At 42.0% G+C, this 14833-nt stretch overlaps 1 long non-coding RNA gene across 1 annotated transcript; it reads right to left on the bottom strand.

Annotated features, from left to right (window-relative positions):
* Positions 1 to 11813: 11813 nt before the first annotated feature.
* On the bottom strand, positions 11814 to 13346 carry LOC131918836 (uncharacterized). Its single transcript, XR_009381101.1, has 3 exons — positions 12985 to 13346; positions 12694 to 12877; positions 11814 to 11926 (listed from the first exon to the last, which is right to left on the bottom strand). It is a non-coding gene; the product is annotated as an uncharacterized LOC131918836 (long non-coding RNA).
* Between the last annotated feature and the right edge of the window lie 1487 nt (positions 13347 to 14833).

Here is a 14833-nt window from a genome sequence, read left to right as displayed (position 1 = left end):
TGTCTCCCCCTGGCAGTGGCCATACTGTGTTCATTTCTCTAGAGACCAGAGAAGGAGCCAGGGCCTGAGAGCATGCAGCTGCCCGAGGGGCCCCTCTGCTGTGTTTACAATAAATACAGTTTTGTTGACAGCCCTAAAAAAAACAGCAATGGCAAAGCAAATAGCATAAAAGCAGCGAGCCCTGTGAAAACAGTGTTGGCTATACTATGTAAATTGCAATAGGAAAAAAACAAGTTGAAAACTTTAAGTCCCTACCCTCTAAGCGAGTTTCTCCAGGTAAAGCACATAGTCTCCTTGGGAAATAAACAAAAAACACTTCAGTAAAACATTAAACAACAAGGAAACAACCCAAACGCTGAAATCAGCTGTATAGCGTGAGTGGTGACGCCAAGAATTCTGTGACACAAGACACAGGTACCTAGCTGCCCCCAGAGTCCTATGAGAAACAACACTCGGAGACCGCTTTGTCTGCATCCATTGCTCCCACTGTAATTTCCCCACTAGTAAATAGAAAACCTGCTCCCCTAGCTTCTGAAGCAAAAGCTTGACTATCAACATTTCTCAAACAAAGTAAAGTATTTTCTATCCCGAGACATTTCCACACAGTCACTGGAAACACAAACGCTGGGGAGATCCACCTTTATAAAACAGCTGGATAACGTGTGTGAACAAGGGGTAGATAAAGGACAGCGGCAATGAAGACTTCTATGAGGAAAGTGCCTGGAATACTAGTATATTTAGGGAACATTCTCCCATGTTCACGCCTTAGCCAGGGCTCCAGGCTGCAAGCTTCCTCGGGTCCTCCGTGGCCACTCTTGAGTGACAGACAGTTCTGATAGCCCCCTGGTACATTCTCTTGGCACGCTCAGATTTTGCTGCTTCCCAAGTCTTTAAGATTTGAAACGCAACCCCAAGGGACACATTAACGAGGCCAAAAGCACATGCAAACCCAGGCCAGCAGCCATGTCGCAGCGCCCCGGATTCCCATGAGAAGTTCTGCAACCAGTTTATCTACGTCACCGCGTCTGCAAACAGGCGGCTGCAGACCGCCTGTTTGAGAGTTTAAAAATACTCTGAACTGTTTTGAGATTTCCCTGGCCATATTTAGCTCCCCGTCTGACAGTCGTAGGAGAGGCACTAAAAACAGAGAAAGGAGGATGTGCGGGTGCTCGTGTCCCCTCATCCATCCTCATCTTCACAGACCCCTGCCGCTTGTCCCCTCTCCAGGGAAGCTGCAGCCTCAGGTACTGCTCTGCCATCCCTGGACATCTGCTTGGTTTGTCTATTTTCTGCTACAGGCAGAGGACAGGAAGGAAGGGTTTGTTTCCTGTAAACAGAGGGGGAGAAAATTACAGCTATTATTGTTTTGACAACGGAAGTCCTAGCTGAAACGGGTAGCGTAGTTCATTCCTGACAGGCAGCAGGTCTGAGAACGGCTCTTGGCAAAAAAAAAAAAAAAATTCCTCCCAAGGGGTCTCAGAGAAAAGCCGAATGCCTTGATAGCTTCGCATCGGATGTCTCATGGCGCGGCAGAACCGCTCTGAGCCATCCTGATCCTGGGCTGTGGAAATGGAATGCAGCCTGGGTTTTGATGAACGTTTTTGTACAAGCCTCCACCATCCCAAGTGAGCCTGACAGATCTTGACCTTCAAGCACATACTCAAGTTTATGCAAACACACACCCCAAGGTTCACAACGCCTTGATAAGGCATTTCATTTATACCTATCTTTTACCTGTCTCCCCTTGTTCCCAAACTATCAAACTTCGTTTCTTTGGCAGTCTTCTTAACTTTTTAGACTATATATAGTTGCCGTGCATTTGATGGAAAACTGTACAATTACCCACTATGTTGTAGGATCCTGCCTCTCGATTTCAATTTCAATATTCAGTGTGCCTACATGTTGTTAGGACTATGTTTGACTCCTTAGAGCTGTATTTGTTATTTTGAAATATTTCTAATTCCTTTTTTAAATCTGGTCATTATTTGAAATCTAAAACAAACAAACAAAAACCAAACCAAACCAACAAACCAAAAGAGGCTAGGAGATAACCAGATCCATTGGGCGGGGGAAAGTCAAGTCAGGTACCTCCATCTACTAGAGACAATGGAATTGTTATTCAAAGAGAATTATAGGAGCAATAAACGACTTTCGCATTTGGAGCAGGGTGCACACTCTGTCAAGCATGTAAAGCATCGTTCCGATTTCTTTGAGGAAGCAGCAACCCCAGCAGAGGCGTGTGGGCAGCAGCAGTCAGCGGGTTTGTTTCCATCCTTCTCCGTCTTAGCATCTCACTTGGCTGTCTTCCAAAGCACAAGGTGTCTAAAGGCTCTGTCTTGGTCCTCCATCACATTCTATCATGGCCGACGGCTTCAATGATATCTATGTGCTTTGCCAACTGGGGACTCCAGGCACCACCCATAATGCATGCCAGATTCTTAGAAGTCATTCTGGCACGGCCACTTGGCTAACTGATATACTTCTTCCTCTGCCCGTTCCTGAAACAGGACTTTTCTTCCCCATCTGAAACCCATTGTCTCTCGGCACTCAAGGACTGCCGCCGCCATGAACTTGGCTGCTCAGTTGGAAAGTTACTCCTTGTTTTGCTTCGTATTCCACAGTGAATCTTCCAGCCAGCTCTCTTAGCTTTACTCTCTCACGTATCTTCTGTTGTGTCTCTCTTTCTCCATTCCTGGGTGTACTCTATGACGTCACCTTCTCTTTCACCCAGAATACTGTAGTAGCCCCCACTTGAAAGCTGTATTAGATGTTTGCACTGGAACTTGTGAAACTGTAAATCATTTAAGCCCATCATCTTCACAATTAAACTCCTCTAGGAGATGATCTAAACACCTTATCATGAACAGCTTTCAGTTATCTCTTCTACATAGTCTGTCACACTCTACTCACATGTTGTAACCATCTTTATGCTTCCTGGAGTCATCCCTTCCCCACAAGCATCTGAGAATGAGGACCCCTGCATTGCATTTCCTACCCTTGACTCCCTGTTGATTCTCGGGGCTGAGCTTCATGGCTGCCTTCCACAAAAGCCAAAGAGCTTTGGTTTTTCCACCATTGGACTTCCTGCTGCCTTATGATTTCTTGTTTGTTTATTTCTTTATTATCTCTCCCCATCCAAAGAAGCTGTCTCTCACCTCAGAAAGCTGTGTGAACAGAGGCCTTGTGTTCAGGTCCAATGGTGTGGCTCAAAGGCTCCTGGCATTCAGTGATGCTCAGAAGGTACAAAATGGATTAGGGAATCAAGCAGCCAAGGAGCCCTATCTATTCTTGCATATCAGGAAAAACTATCTTAAGCAAGTGTTGGATAAGTAGTTGAGAAGCTCATCCCTGGGACAGACTAATTCTTTATGCAATACCAAGTGGTCAGTTCTGAAACTATACACACAAGCAACACTAAAGAGAGTTAGCAAGTTGTGAGGTGTGTGTGTATGTGTGTGTGTGTGTATGTATGTGTGTAAAAATAATAATCAGAGAAAAAGAGGCCATTAATTTGAGAGAGAGTGGGAAGGCAATGGAAGGAGTTGGAAGGAGGGGATACCAGAGGAATTGAAGGGAGAAATCACGCAATAGTATTTTAATTAAAATAAAAATATTTAATTTATTGAGAAAAATAAGTGTTGTTCCAGTAGAACCCTGAATAATGGATTGTCACTAAGTAAAAATTTTAGGGGAAAGGAAGGAGAGCGAGATGTCAGGAGAAAGTGGAGGAGGAGGAAGAGAAAGAAGAGGAGGAAGAGGGGAGAGTAAATAAAGAAAGAAAGGAGAAAAGAGAAGGAAGAAAGAAAGGAGAGAAGAGAAGGAGGAAGGTACGACTGACTCATAGAACAATGTCCCAGTTGGCCATCTCTGGAGCTTAAGAGAGGAGGAAGGAAGGGAAGGAAGGGGAGCGCCTCAGAGGGGAGGATTGTAGACCGTCAATTTAAGGTTGAGCATTTCCTGTGATGCCCCATTGTGACTCTCTGTATTAATGGCCACCCACTTCACAAAGAAGTTTATCCAATGAGGACTGAGAGATGTGTATGAAAATAAATAGTTAGAAAGCAGTTTGATATCATGTCCATCAAGCAAAATAGTAGTAGTATGCTCACCCCAGGGTCTATGATCTACCCAGCCACATATTTTAGTCATGTTAGATAGATAGATGATAGATAGATGATAATAGATAGATGATGGATAGATGATAGATAGATAGATACATACACACATACATACATATATACATACATACATGCATAACACATATATACATACATAGATGGCAGATAAAATTTTTTTAAAAAGAAAACAGTAAGATGAAAGGCAATTGAAGACAGCCAACACAAATATCTAGCCTGCACACAAGTTGCAAGCATTGCATATGTACCTGCATATTATATGCACACACCCACACAAACCTAAACATATGCCACACATACAAATACACAAATCATCAAAAGATTATTAAGTTTAAACACCTTTAAGAAATCCAAGTACACATATGGAAACAGACAATAGGATTCCTTCGCAGAATCTCAAAGAAAAAACATGGTGGTCAGGAGTTATAACCTTGGGAGCTCTGATTAGAACCCGTGAACAATTGATACAAGTACATTTTATAATATGGCTACATGCCTTAAAGTCCAACCCACAGGCGTAAGCTGCCGTGAGCATTGTAAACAGCAAATACATAGGATGGAAAATTGTACAGATTATTTTCAGGACGCCAAAGATGTGTTTGCTTGGAAGTGTTTTCATGTCTCTCACTACCAGTTAAAATGAGCAGTGAATGACAGCAAAGTATATATTGAAAGTTTGGTGTGAACATTTGCTACTATTTTTTTCTACCAAAATTTTGAGCAGATTAGAAATTGAAAAATTAAAAACTGGGAAATGTAAAATTTAAATGTTAAAAATTAAAAAAAATAAGCCGTTCTTTGCAGGCAGCTTTATTGGAGTACCAACATTACACAAGTAATGAAACAAGCATGTTATTTTTGGATTTACTTATTTGTTTTTATTTTTAACCGGTACATAAAAGTTGTATGTGGTTGTGGAATTCCATGTGGTATTTTAATACTTGTATTGAATAATAGTATTTAAATAATAGTAAATAAAGCTGTCTCCTTAATCATAACCTCTTCGTGGGGAAGCATTTAAAACTCCTCTAGGTTGTTGTTAAATATACTTTGTCATCACCTATAACCATCCTACTGAGCACTAGCATACCAGACCTTCCTTCTGCCATCTACCTGTAACTTAGGTACCCACTAATCAACCTTTCTCCATCCTCTCTGCTCTCACCAGCCTCAGACATCGCCATTCTTTTCGACACTCAGAGTGGCTTGTTTTGACTTGAGGGGAGACTATGCTGCACCTGGCTCTCTGTCCCTGGCTTATTTCACTTGGCGTAACAATCTTCAGGTCATCCATCTTGTCATAACTGACAGAACTTTATTTTTTGTGTGTGCAGGTATGTAGTGTGTGTGTGTGTGTGTGTATGTGTGTGTGTGTGTGTACGCACATGTCATGTGTATACATGTAGCACCAGAGACTGATGTTAGGGTGTCTTCTTCTATTGCTGTTCACTGTAATTTTTTTTTTTTGAGGCAGGGTCTCTCACTGAACCTGGAACTCACCGATTGGTAAGACTGGCTGATCAGCAAGCCCTAGGGCTTTGCCTGTCTCGCCTTTCTTCTTACTCCCTCCCCTACCCCAGTGCCAGAGCTATGGATGAGTCACCATATCTGGACTTTTATGTGGGTAACAGGTATCAAAACTTCCATCCTCATTCTTGTCTGGAAGGCACTTAACTGACCGGGCCATTTCCTCTGCTCCTGAGTGTGTTGTTTCATAGGACTGAACAGTATTCCACTGTGTCCATGTACCATGGTTTCTTTATCCAAGGTAAATATATTCAAAATAAAGACCTTTGCTATAATTCTATTACAATCGTTTCATAGGTCAAAGAATCCCATACACACACACACACACACACACACACACACACACACACACACGCAAATGAGTTCATTTCCTTTGCTTCCAAAACAGTGCGTGTAACACTGTTCACTCATCTCACGATTCTTCGTCTTTTATTTTGTTCCGATCACAATGAGAGACAGTAGTTGCTTGACGTGCGACTGAATCGGCTCCTGTGTTTATCTGTGAATTGTTTGAAGCAAGGCATAAGCCTGAGTATGGGAGAGGAGAGGCACACGTGACAGAACACCAGGTGAAGTGTCCGCTTAACGGAAGTGAGCCCCGTTCATTTCCTTGGGCTGCCCCGTTCATTATTTCCTTGGTCTGCCCCGTTCATTTCCTTGGGCTGCCCCGTTCATTTCCTCGGGCTGCCCCGTTCATTTCCTTGGGCTGCTATATAAAATGCTAGAAACTGAGTGGGTCAAAATATCAGAGATTTGGTGCATCACAGTGTGGGAGAATAGGAATCCAAACATCACAATATGAGCAGGACCACGTTCCCTCCAAAACCCTCCCTGTCTTTGGTGCCATTAAGCATTCTGTGGCTTATGGCAGTGTAACTCCACCCTCTTCCTGTAGTCACATGTCCGGCTTCCCTCAGTATCTATGTATCTCTTTCATGGGGTGACATTTTGCTCCTTCTGTCTCCATTTTCTTAGAAGGAAATCAGTCACATTGAATTAGAGCCTACGCTAATCAAGTATGACCTCATCTACCTCATTACATCTGAAATGATCCTATTTCCAAACACAAGGCTGCATTCTCAAGTCCTGAGGAACTCACACTTCAACATCTTTTTTTCTTGAGAGGGGGCACAATTCAATCCATCATATAAACCATGGATGTACTGGAAATGTGTATAAACTTACAAGTGCAGGCCCAGGGCAAGAGGGTTTGCAAGTGTGCCTGTGAGTGTGTGTGTGTACAAAATAAAGCACTCCAGATAAGTACCACTAGGTTGGTCTCCATTCTGCTTTCTGGTTCATGTTCTCAGTGGTTATTTGGACAGCCTTTATGCCGTCCCATGTTTCCATTCACAATGAGTAATGGACCATTTCCGGGCTCTCCCTCCCACTTTTAATGAACACCAACCCTAATTAACTGACAGTAACATGTAGCTGCTCTTGGCTACACTCATCTTTCACTGAGGTCATAACGGGTGTTGGTAATGTAATTTATTACCATGTAAGGCACACTCCGGGACTCTCAGGGTGAGGACCACTTTGGCAAATGCCACAGCCATGCAAGGCAGGCTTCTCTTGGTAAGGTAATATGTTCCGTAGCTCCTGGCCTTGGCTTAATGACGCATCCAAGTCACAATGATTCCACTGGAATGCTGCAAAGATTTCCCGACACACCACCGTCTGCTGGAAGGGAGAGAGGGCCACTGTTTTAAAGAAGGACTACTGCTTACACGCTGAACTAAGAAGCCTCATTGAGACCCCCTGAAAGATCTGAAGAGCATAGTGTTTCCCATGTTCAGTATTTGCCATAAACTCCTTCTCCAACTAGCAGATCATACCTCAGGAGGAACAGAAACACTAAAAAGGCAGTATCAAAGATCTCTCTTTAGGAGAATGGCAGGCACCCAAGCCATTGTGTGCCCTGCAGTGAGGTCACCCAGGCAGTCTCCTTTAAGACCCAGCTCTGCACTCCCTGTGAACTCTACCAAATTAGCTTTACACGATGAAGCCATCTTACTTCTCTAGAGGATCAAAGTAGCTGGACCGAGTCCCAGTGCTCTGTAGATAACCAGTCACAGGATACGTTTGCACCCTGTTGTGCCCCTAGTACATCGTGCTGCGGATTCCTCTGTATTTCCCAGTTTATTTCCATAGAGGGAACTTGGGTTCACATATTTCCCTGCATTATCTGCACTAATCTGTACACTCCACTCTCCTTACAACGCCTCTGGAACTGTGTGACATTGTTTGTCTCATGTATGGGGCTACTGTTCCCAATGGAGTCCTTTTATCCTTCCTATAATAACCTTTGTAATAGTAACAGCACCTCCTTGTAACACTTAAAATGCTTTTCTCACAAGGACAGCATGACAAGGGAAAGTATGTCAATATGGTTCTTAAGTGACATTTGAATTGGGAAAAGTCACAAGACTGCTTAAGCAACATAAGTAACAATGAGGGTGAAATGATGTATTAACATAAAAAATGGAAGGGAATAATGCAAGTTAGAAGGAATTTGAACTCTCTCGTAGTGAGAGACATTGTTGGTATTTCTTTTTTGCCCCTTGCTCAATTCATATAAACTAGCATGTCTCTCTACACACAACCATATGTACATTTACATAGTAAATGTGACCATAAAGGATAGAAATTGGCATATATATGTTTATATGTGTGTGTGTGTGTATGTATATGTGAGTGTATGTGTGAGTGTATGTGTGTGCGTGTGCATGTGTGCCTGAGTGTACTTATGTGTACCACATAAACACAAGAGCCTAAAACAGGCAGATGAGGGTGTTAGGCCTCCTGGGACTGGAGTGATAGATGGCAGTAAGCTGCTGTGAGAGTGCTGGGACTTGGCCATGGGTCTTCCACAAGAGCAGTAAACACTCAGAACCTCAAAGCCATCTCTCCAGCTCCCGACCCTAAACTATTACTTTTTTCAATTCTGTAAGAGTATGGTTATTCAAATGCTGCTACTGATCTCTAAAAGCTTTGTGCTACTGCTGTCCTAAAAATACCTCTGACTTTAGTTTGTGAAAACGAAAACCCAAACAAAACAGGTTCGTTACTTTGTAGTTGAATTTTAAGTGTGTCATCCAAGCTTTAAATCGCCTTGAATCCTCATCATACTCTGACAATTTATTCCAATTGAAGTATTTTTGTTTCCAAAAATTGAGTCAGCTCTCTTTGATCACGCTCTATCACGTGTTTTAACTTTATTAGATATTCCTAGTCACAAAAATGATGTATGTTCATTACAACTCAAATGGTTATATAAGGAAGAAACAATCTCCATCTAGCTGTGACCCTCTAATCTCATCTCATGAGCAAAGTCTACATTGAAGAATAATAAATAGCCATATGAACTTGTTTAGGGGGCTACTCAAGATATGTTTTAAAGTAAAAAAGAGAATGGTACACTTTTTGTTGTATCCTTACACATGTGCATATCTAACACACCTAACTAAATTTTGTCCAATCACTGCCCTATGCGTGGACAGCCAAAATACTTGCAGTTTGTTCACACTCAGGGTAGAAAGGATTGTAGGAGCCAGAGGGTTGAGGACACTGTGAGAACATGGCCCACATAATCCACTAAGCAGGGTTGATAGGAGCTCACAGAGACTGAAGCAATAACCACAGAGCCTGTGTGGGTCTAAGTAGGTAGCCATATATATTATGGCTGTGTAGTTGTCTTAGTTAGGGTTTCTGTTGCTGTGAAGAGACACCATGACCACAGCAACTCTTATAAAGGAAACCATTTAATTGGCTGTCTTACAGTTTCAGAGGTTTAGTCCATTATCATCATGGCAGGAAGCAAGGTGGCATGCAGGCAGACACAGTACTGGAGAAGAAGCTGAGAGTTCTACATCTTGATCCCCAGGCAACAGGAAGTGAACTGAGTGTCAAAGGACACCTCAAAGCCCAGCCTAACAGTGACACACTTCCTCCGACAAGGCCATATCTAATCCAACAAAGTCATGCTTCCTAATAGTGCCATTCCCTAGGAGCTACCACAATGTCCTTGTGAGACTCCTAACAGTGGGAATGGGGTGTCTCTGACTCTTCTGCCTGCTCTTGGAACCCTTTCCCTCCTACTGGGTTGCCTCGTCCAGCCTTGGTATGAGAGTTTGTGTCTATTCTTACTCCATCTTATTATGCCGTGTCCAGTTGATATCTAAAGGAAAACAGAGGAGGAATGGATCTGGGGGTGAGGGGAGGCGGTGAGGGGAACTGGGAAAGTGGAGGGAGGGGAAACTGCAGTCAGGATGTAGGGTATGAGGGAAAAAAAGATGAAAAGTAGAGAAAAAAAATAATGTTTAAGGAGACTTTGTCAATAACCGGCCATAATATTTAAGTGCCTTTATTTCTGTAAAAGAGATTCCCTAAAGTGGAAGCGTTAAGTCAAATTACATGTATCACACTTACTTGTAGGAATAATAGAAGGGCATAGAATTAGCAGAATATTATAGAAATCAAAATTCATAGAATAATTAAAATCCCATTTCTGAGTTAGCCTGTGTATGTGGCCAGAAAACGCTAGCCAGAGTATCCTTTGATGTTGGTGAAAATGTGCTCACATTGTGCAGTAATTCCCCAGTGGTCATGATCAGCTGTGCTATTCAAGTTATGACTGCATTATTTATCACTCTTCAGGTGTTTATACCATCTTCCAAAAAGAGAAGACAATAATACAGGCAGAAAAGAGCTATAGTCACTTCCCTATTAAATACAACCCAACAAAAAGTCCGCAGGAGAACATATGGGAATCTGACCATCCTACTTACAGACCACAGTGCTCACATCAATCCAAGTCTCCCTTACATACCTTATACAAATTCTTCCTGGAAAAATCAATAATTTCATACCTTTGTGGTATTTTCTAGAACCATTCAATAAATAACAGAACAATTTCTAGTTTTCATTGTTGAGTTATTAACCCCATCCCCTTCCTCATGTCATCACACAACTTGTTGTATGTTGACAAAATGTGTGTCGATAAAAACATAGTGCATGCCAGTTTACAAGGATTACTTGGTATAAAGACCATCAAATGTGTCCACAGATAGTCATGAAATGTTGCCTTCCATCTCAGTATCCTTATCATCACATATTGTTTCCAATTTCTCAGAAGAGAAGGAATATTCATCACACTTAATAATGAGAAGCAAGATCAGTATTGCATAAAAGTTCAGTTTTCTATGAGTGTAAATTTTATTTCATTTGACTCATTTTTACTAATTGCCTCCTGTCCACTGGGATCAGTCCAAGGCATAAAGAACACAGAGGTGGACACACTGGTCCCTGGTTCAAAGGAGTCGAGGTTCTAATATGATCTTCAAGGCAGTGGCCACACTTAGAGCCGAGTATGAGAGGAACGATAACAAAGATGTGTCAGTAAATATGAAATGGTTTTTGGAAGAATGCTCAACAGTTACTTTTCCATATAAGATATAACAAATAGAAACAAGTCATATAAGTACCATACTAAACTGGGATATATCAACCAACAGAAACACAACCAAAAGACCTTATAGAAGACTCACAGATATGTCTGCGATGTTTTATGTCTAGATGATTATGTCTACATAAATGGCTGTCAAACAGCATTGGCATCACCCACGCCAACAGTTTCCAATATCCACTGAAGGTGGTCTCAAGATTTTCACACCTGGAGGAACCAGAGAAGAAATGTTTACAGCAAACTGCATATGGTGGTATATGTCCATAATCTCAGCACTGGGGGCGGGGGGGGGGGGGGGGTCATTTTGGCTACACATCAGGGTCAATGCCAGGCTAGAATACAGGAGAGAGAATCTGTCTCAAAAATATTAAAAATAAATAAATAAAAGGGAGAAAAAGGAAAAGAGAAGGAAGATAAGGGGGAGAAGGAAGACAAGAAGAAGGAGGAGGAGGAGGAGGAAAAGAAATAATGGTAATATGTAAATATGTTTATCTCATGGTCCTTCCAAGAGGTTAGGAAGGAGCAAAATTCAAAACACTGACTTCAAACAGCTAGTTAATAAGCAAGCAAGAACTGCAAGGGAATAGTTATAGATCTCCTCTTTTAACTGTATAAATGAATTATGAATATGTAATAAAGAGACTTACAACATGTAGAAGGGAGAACTTCATGTTTGTGCGTTCCTTTATTTTATTACCTGATTCCCAACATAAAGGATGTGAAGCTGGTTTACAAGGATTATGGAAATATAACAGCACATCCCGGAATGATAAGCCTCCTCTCAAGGTTCACAGTTCTGTGTGGAAGCAGAGCAGAAAGACTGTAAGACCTGGAGGTAGTAGATGACGTCAAGGAAACATCATTTTCTAGACACAACAGAGCAGATGAAGATATGACTTCACGGAGACTGTGAGCGTGTATAAGATCCGCACAAGCTCAAGCCAGACAAAAAAAACTCAGCATAGAGAAGGGGAAGTGGACATAAAATCCACCTCTGCCCGTGAAGCTTTTTGAAAATGACATCTGCTCCGAGAGGGAAAATCGATTTTCTTCAACAGTGTGACACTGGGTATATCAACCATACTCCAGGGCAGGCCCCACGCTCAGGAGTAGTTGGCCAACACAAATTGGATTCAGTGTGGGTTTTCCGGTTGATTTTGTTTTGGAGGGTGGTTCTTTTGTTTTGGTTTGTTTCTTTGTTTCAAGAGACAAAAAGAACAGTAAATCAGTGGAGGAGGATCTGGGAAGAGTTGAGGGAAGGGAAGACAATGATCAAAATATATACTATGACATTCTCAAAGGATAAATAGAAACATCCCAATTATAATCTGGTAATGGTGGTACAGATTTGGGGTAGGGGGGCAATTAAGACAGAAGAATTTTAAGTCGGAGACTAGACCTGGTAAACTTCTCTTATAATCAAAGCAATGAACCAGGTAAGTCAGTTAGCTGAGAGTGCACATCCTGGATAAGAAGTATTTCCTCAAACAGCTCGGATTTTACACACTTGGTCTCTAGCCGGTGGTATTCCTTTGGGAGGTCCTTTAGGGAGTGGAGTCTTACCGGAAGAAGTGGGTCACCGAGGGTGACTTCTTGGAGTGTGCTGTGTCCGGCTCCTCTCTGACCCCCATGAGGTGAAGAAAGTCCTCTGCCCTGTGCTCTTGCCACCATGATGTCCTGCCAAGCACACCCACTCTAGGCCAGGCTACCACACAATGAACCCTCGGAAGCCTTAAGTTGTCTATGGCTGGTATTTTGTTCATGATGACAAAAAGAAAAAAGAGAAAAAAGTAACCAATACACCCAATCAAGGACATCTTTAAAAAAACAAACAAAAAAAAAACTTGGTACCACCTCATGCTTCGTGCTGAAATGCAGGATAAGTTTCCCATGAAACAGGACAGGTTGTTTCCTCTCATTCTCTCTGTCTAATGTTGCAGTGGAGGATTTAGCTAAGGCAATCAGGTAAGAAAATAAGTTTAAAAGCATCGGTATTGCCCCTGGAGAGGTAAAATAATTTTCAGGAAATCCCTAATAAAGAGCCAGGTAGTAAAGCTTACAAATGAGCACAGATAGGGAGTAGAAAATTGTAACAGGGAGAAAAAGAAGAAAGAAATATAGGGTGGGTTAAAAGCTCAAAGGAAATGTGAACAATTTTTTAAGCAATCTATATGCAGGATTTTGAATCAAGCTGTTAAACACACACACACACACACACACACACACACACGTCCCATACAGCAATTCACAAATTGTAAACTATGAAGTTTTAGTAAAAATAGTTTGTTAGTTACTCTTAGACATAAGAACATAGTAGCCATGCATTTGGGAAGAGCCCTATCTTTTGGAGACATTCTAAAATATGTATAGTTCAGATGATGCCTGAACTTTGTTTCACACAAATGAAGGGAGGGATGGAGGAGTCAAGGGTTAGCCTTGTGTTGAAGTCACTGAAGCTTGGTGCATACATGTTCCTTATCCTATTCTTTCTACACTTGTGCGTGTTTTCAATTTGGAATAATAAAAGCTTCTTAAACAAGAAGAATCTGAAAACAAGGAAATACTTTAAATGACAAAAGGCGTTTGCAGAGGTATAGAAGATGATGGGGCGATAGAATAAAAAGTTAGACAAATGAGCAGGAAACAAAGAAACTTAAAATTAGCATCTCCTAAAGAGCTACACACAGGCTATCGGTGGGTTGTGAGTTTGCCCAGCACTTCCTAGAATTTAATATAAAAAGTGAAGTGTTTCGCTTACAGGATTTCTGATGAAATTATTCAGAGAGAGCCGTGCACTTAGTGTTCAACTACTGTTAACACTGAGACTCTTCTAGGACTTCCCTGCGTCGCTCTTCAAGAGGCTGGTTGGTGTGTAGTTGCTCATTCATGCTTCTGTCCGTTCACGAATCCCGCTCTTGGAGCAATACGTTTGAGCGCGTTCATAGGCAGACTCTTAGACAAGAACTGAGGACCAAAGAGGCTTGTGTGCACGGATCCTCTGAGGAATTAAGATGGAGTTATAGCCCTCGGTGGTGGCTCACACCTTTAATCCCAGCAATCCAGAGGCAGAGGCAGGTAGATTTCTGAGTTCAAGACCAGCCTGGTCTACAGAGGAAGTCCCAGGGCAGTCTGGGCTACACAGAGAAACCTTGTGTCAAAAAAAAAAATCCAAAACCAAACAAAAAAGATGGAGTTACAATGGAGAACACCCAATCCAGGCTAGGGTGAAGGAAGACTTGCTTCCTGAAGAAAATGATGCCTTTTTGTTGATATCTGAGTTGAAAGTGTAGAAATTACCCAGGAAAGGGGGGGGGGTGTAACTAGAAAGTAGTTCTCAGACCACAGAGAGAACTAGGCTCGAAAGAGAAACATCTGGGAGAACATGGGAGATAAAGTGAGCTGTGTCAAGCCTAAGGTATCTAAAGCCCATCAGAACACGATGTCTTCCCATCTTCTCACTTCAGTAAAGACAATCCTGTCCTGTCAGTTAGCTGTGAGAACTGTCAATCATGGCATTGTTGGGCAGCTTCCCCCCCCCCCAACTATCATCCAGCCCTGCAGCAAAGCCTGTTTTAAAACTCATACAGAATCTAGTTTTTTATCACTCATCTCCACTTTTGCTACAGTTGAGTACCTGAGGGTTTCTGTAGCCCTCTCTTTGCTTCTATCATTTTTTTTTGTGTGTGTGTGTGTATGTATGTGT

This window comes from Peromyscus eremicus, chromosome 8b (genome assembly GCF_949786415.1).
Source record: "Peromyscus eremicus chromosome 8b, PerEre_H2_v1, whole genome shotgun sequence".
In the NCBI taxonomy this organism is placed as follows: domain Eukaryota; kingdom Metazoa; phylum Chordata; class Mammalia; order Rodentia; family Cricetidae; genus Peromyscus; species Peromyscus eremicus.
This window is presented reverse-complemented; position numbering and strand designations above follow the sequence as displayed.